Source organism: Symphalangus syndactylus, chromosome 7 (assembly GCF_028878055.3).
Source record: "Symphalangus syndactylus isolate Jambi chromosome 7, NHGRI_mSymSyn1-v2.1_pri, whole genome shotgun sequence".
NCBI lineage: Eukaryota > Metazoa > Chordata > Mammalia > Primates > Hylobatidae > Symphalangus > Symphalangus syndactylus.
In genome coordinates this window covers 9104456-9110095 of record NC_072429.2, presented here as the reverse complement: position 1 = coordinate 9110095, position 5640 = coordinate 9104456, and the positions used below count along the sequence as shown (strand labels likewise).

At 45.1% G+C, this 5640-nt stretch overlaps 1 pseudogene; it reads left to right on the top strand.

Annotated features, from left to right (window-relative positions):
• The first annotated feature begins 583 nt into the window (after window positions 1–583).
• On the top strand, window positions 584–2146 carry LOC129485940 (sin3 histone deacetylase corepressor complex component SDS3-like; annotated as a pseudogene).
• Window positions 2147–5640: the final 3494 nt, after the last annotated feature.

Sequence of the window (5640 nt, the reverse complement as noted above, 5' to 3'; positions counted from 1 at the left end):
TTTGCTGAATAAGTAGATTTTCGCTGCCCCGACACACAAAAAAGCACCTATGTGAGATGGTAGGTATGTGAACTTGCTGACTCTAGTAACCATTTTACTGTTGACGTGTACCTTTAACATCATGCTGTCAACCTCAAATAGACACAGGAACATTTAGTTTTAAAAAAGAAGAGTTTGGCCAGGAGTGGTGGCTCATGCCTGTAATCCCAGCACGTTGGGAGGCTGAGGTGGGTGAATCACCTGAGGTCAGGCGTTCGAGACCAGCCTGGCCAACATGGTGAAACCCCATCTCTACGGAAAATACAAAAACCTTAGCCGGGTGTGGTGGTGGATGCCTGTAATCGCAGTTATTCAGGAGGCTGAGGCAGGAGAATTGCTAGACCCCGGGAGGGAGAGGTTGCAGTGAGCTGAGATTGCACCACTGCACTCCAGCCTGGGCAACAGGAGTGAAACTCCATCTTGGAAAAAAAAAAAAAAAAAAGTTGGCGGGGGGCAGAGGTCGGCGGAGACGGGGAAGGGGTCGCCGAGGCTGCCGCTCCTAGAGTTGGGGGCTCCCTCCGACACTGCCAGGCAGACGGCGAGTACCAAGCATGGGTGGCCGCGATGTCCATTGACCCCGCTCAGCTGCGGTCAGAGGCGACATGAGTGCCGCGGGGCTGCCGGCCCCGGCCCCGGCCCCGGCCCAGGCTGGAGCGCCGCGGGTCCCCGAGTACTACCCCGAGGAGGACGAAGAGCTGGAGAGCGCCAAGAACGATGAGCGCAGCTGTCAGGCCGCGAGTCGGACGAAGACACTGACGATGCTAGTGAAACTGACCTGGCAAAGCATGATGAAGGAGACTATGCGGAAGTGAAGGAACAGATGTATCAGGACGAACTGGCTTCTCTCAAGAGGTACATTACAGGAATATCAGAAGAGAATGAAAAAACTATGTCAGCAGCACAAAGAGAGGATACGGGATGTGAACTCTTCCTCCAGCTGGAAACTGAACAAGTGGAACGAAATTACATGAAAGAAAAGAAGGCAGCAGTGAAAGAATTTGAAAACAAGAAGGTTGAGCTGAAAGAGAACCTTGATTGCTGAGCGAGAAGAAAAGAAGAAAATGATTGAAAACGAAAAGCTGACAATGGAACTGAATGGAGATTCTGTGGAGGTGAGACCTATCATGACCGGAAAGTTGCGGAGGCGACCACACGATCCCGTCCCCATCCCAGACAAGAGGAGGAAACCTGCTCCAGCCCAGCTAAACTATTTGTTAACAGATGAACAGATCATGGGCCGGACGCGGTGGCTCAAGCTTGTAATCCCAGCACTTTAGGGGGCCGAGGCGGGCGAATCGCGAGGTCAGGAGATCGAGACCACGGTGAAACCCCGTCTCTACTAAAAATACAAAAAAATTAGCCGGGCGTGGTGGCGGGCGCCTGTAGTCCCAGCTACTCGGAGAGGCTGAGGCAGGAGAATGGCGTGAACCCGGGAGGCGGAGCTTGCAGTGAGCCGAGATCGCGCCACTGCACTCCAGCCTGGGCGACAGAGCGAGACTCCGTCTCAAAAAAAAAAAAAAAAAAAAAAAAAAGATCATGGAGGATCTGAGAACATTAAATAAGCTGAAGTCACCCAAGAGACCAGCATCTCCATCCTCTCTGAGCACTTGCCTGCGACACGCGCGGAATCTCCAGCCCAGAGGTTTGAAGCTCGGATAGAAGATGGCCAACTGTACTATGACAAAAGACGGTACCACAAGAGCCAGGCCATCTATCTGGAGTCAAAGGACAACCAGAAACTGAGCTGCGTGATCAGTTCTGTAGGAGCCAGTGAGATCTGGGTGAGGAAGACAAGTGACAGCACCGAGATGAGGGTCTACCTGGGCCAGCTTCAGCGCGGGCTCTTCATCACCCGCCGGCGCTCAGCTGCTCGACTTTCTACAGTGCTCTGCTCTTGACCCTTTTTCTGGAGTGGGTTTTATTTTTGTTTTGTTTTGTTTTCTTCTTAATAGAAAAATGTGAACTTCCTGGGAATAGCTACTCAGCCTTGGAAATGGAGAGCACTATCGTGGATTCTTTAAGGCACTTTTGTGGCCGGCCACTTCCAGCTTTGTCAGTCTTTTCTGCCTCAACTTCGTCCAGACGTCAGTCACCATGAGACTGTTTTACTTTCAGGAGTATTTGGGGGGGTTGATTTACTTTCCTTTTATTTATTTTTTGCTTGTACTTGTTTTTGAAGACCTCCTCTGAGTTTGAAGGGACAGCTATTCTTATTAATTATCTTTAAGTCTCTCTGCCATGGAGAAGAGCAGGAAGGGGTACACCGTCCTGTGCATTTGCATTAGTGGATCACGTAGCTACTTTCCCTGTCGGGTCCAATTCACTATTTCTCCAGAAGCTTGGGGCAGAGGTCCTAGCAGAAGGAGATGAATTCTCGTGGCTCTCAGGCTTCTCGGAGAAATAAACGCTTTGTGTAACATCTGGCGCACGCCATCCAGTCCACTGGCTGAGCGACGGAAAAGCTTGCCTGGGAGACACTGTGCACTGAAGTAAATGGGGTTGGGAGAGGGGACATTTCATATTTATAATGTGCTGAAGGTACCATATTTTAAATGTTATTTAATGCGGGTGATTTATTCAAACATTTGTTCTAGCTTAAGCTGGAATAAGAAGTGGTCATTTCAGAAGTTTTCATTTGTAATTCCTTCCTCTCCCTTGTTCCCAAGTAGGTAGTAGTAGTATGTGCCACAGGCTGATTATCTGGGTAATCTCTTATGGGTGGGAGGTGAGATTGATAGTGCAATAATCAGTGATCTATAGACCCTCATGCACGATTCAAGTTTCACTCTTGTGGCTGATGCCATTATTGCACATTGGCCATTCCAAACCTGCGGAGAACTTTGTTGTCAGGCCCTGAGCACTCAGAGCTTCATTTGGCCCAGGCTGAAGACAAGGAAAGCTCTGCCGTGGCTGCCTCTGGCCTGCCACCCCTCCCTAATGAGTCCTGATGAAACAGCCTTTCCTACATCCTTCCCTAGTTCCCATGATTGGATAAATGATTCATTGGGTGATGAGTGTTGGGGTTTTCTATACTCATGTTGCCATCTTGAGATGTTTAAAAAATTTGGGGTTAGAGCAACTGTTAGCGTCTCTATGAGCAATCAGTAGAACTTATACATTCTAGGAAATCTTTCTTTGTAAGTAATTCTTTTGGTCTCAAGTGATTCTCCTCATGTTGTCTCTTGATGTACAAACCCCCAAGCAAGTTGGGGGGCTATGATGACAATTAAATCACCTTCTCTGAAGTTCTGGCTCTACAGAGACCAGACCTTACTGACTTGTACAGACTTGTACAAGTAAAGACTTACACAGATAGATTTTTGTTTTAACTTATAATCTGTTTTTTCCTCTTTTTTTTTTTTTTCTGGTGTTGGAGTCTTATTTAGAAAACAGGATAAATGATGCTGTTATAAAAAAAAAAAATTATCTCCAATCAAGAGAAAACCACTATTACCATGTTTTGTGTTCCTTTCCAAAATATTTTACGAATAAACAATTGTTCAGTCAAATTTATTTTTATTTTTTTATATATATATTTTTATTATACTTTAAATTCTAGGGTACATGTGCACAACGTGCAGGTTTGTTACATATGTATACATGTGCCATGTTAGTGTGCTGCACCCATTAACTCATCATTTACATTAGGTATTTCTCCTAATGCTATCCCTCCCCCCTCCCCCCACCCCACAACAGGCCCCGGTGTGTGATGTTCCCCTTCCTGTGTCCAAGTGTTCTCATTGTTCAATTCCCACCTATGAGTGAGAACACGCAGTGTTTGGTTTTTCGTCCTTGCGATAGTTTGCTGAGAATAATGGTTTCCAGCTTCATCCATGTCCCTACAAAGGACATGAACTCATCCTTTTTTATGGCTGCATAGTATTCCATGGTGTATATGTGCCACATTTTCTTTCTTTTTTTTTTTTTTTTTTTTTGAGGGAAAGGAGGTTTTTTTTTTATTATTATACTTTAGGTTTGAGGGTACATGTGCACAATGTGCAGGTTTGTTACATATGTATCCATGTGCCGTGTTGGTTTGCTGCACCCATTAACTCGTCATTTACATTAGGTATATCTCCTAATGCTGTCCCTCCCCCCTCCCCCCACCCCACGACAGTCCCCGGAGTGTGATGTTCCCCTTCCTGTGTCCATGAGTTCTCATTGTTCAACTCCCACCTATGAGTGAGAACATGCGGTGTTTGGTTTTTTGTCCTTGCGATAGTTTACTGAGAATGATTTTTTCCAGTTTCATCCATGTCCCCACAAAGGACACGAACTCATCATTTTTTATGGCTGCATAGTATTCCATGGTGTATATGTGCCACATTTTCTTAATCCAGTCTATCGTTGTTGGACATTTGGGTTGGTTCCAAGTCTTTGCTATTGTGAGTAGTGCCGCAGTGTGAGATCTTATACCTGAGAATTCGAAGCATGTAACACATTTTACCTACAAAAGTGTCTGATCTCCTCTTTTCCTATTTGAATGCCCTTCGTTCATTTCTCTTGTCTGGTTTCTGTGGCCAGGGTTTCTAATGTTGAAAAGGAGTGGTGAGAGAGGTGATCCTTATCTTGTGCTGGTTTTCAAGGGGAATGCTTCCACCTTTTGCCCATTCAGTACGATGTTGGCTGTGGGTTTGTGACAGGTGGCTCTTGTTATTTATTTATTTATTTATTCTATTTTATTATTTATTTATTTTTTGAGACGGGGTTTCACTCTTCTTGCCCAAGCTAGAGTGCAATGGCACGATCCTGGCTTACTGCAACCTCCGCCTAATGGGTGCAAGTGATTCTCCTGCCTCAGCCTACCTAGTAGCTATGATTACAGGCACGTGCCACCTCTCCTGGCTAATTTTTTTTTGTATTTTTAGTAGAAATGGGGTTTTACCATGTTCACCAGGCTGGTCTCGGACTCCTGAGCTCAGGTGATCTGCCCGCTTCGGCCTCCCAAAGTGCTGGGATTACAGGCATGAGCCACTGTGCCCAGCCCATGGCTCTTGTTATTTTGAGGTATGTTCCTGCAATACTTAGTTATTGAATTTTTAACATGAAGGATGTTGAATTTTATCAAAAGCCTTTTCTGCATCTATTGATATGATCATGTGGTTTTTGTCTTTAGTTCTGTTTATGCAATGAATCACATTTATTGATTTGCATATGTTGAACCAGCCTTTGCATCCTGAGGATGAAGCCTACTTGATCACGGTGGACAAGCTTTTTGATACACTGCTGGATTTGGTGTGCTAGTATTTTGTTGAGGATTTTTGCATCGATGTTAATCAAGGATATTGGCCTGAAGTTTTCTTTTTTGTTGTGTCTCTGCGGGGTTTTGGTATTAGGATGCAGACAACATGATTCTATGTCTGGAAAACCCCATATTCTCGGCCCCAAAGCTTCTTAAGCTGATAAACAACTTCAGCAAAGTTTCAGGATACAAAATCAACATACAAAAAAAAATCACAAGCATTCTTATACACCAGCAACAGCCAAACCAGGAACCAAATCAAAACTCAATTCCATTCACAATCACCACACACACACACCTAGAAATACAGCTAACAAGGAAGGTGAAAGATCTCTACAATGAGAATTATACAACACTGC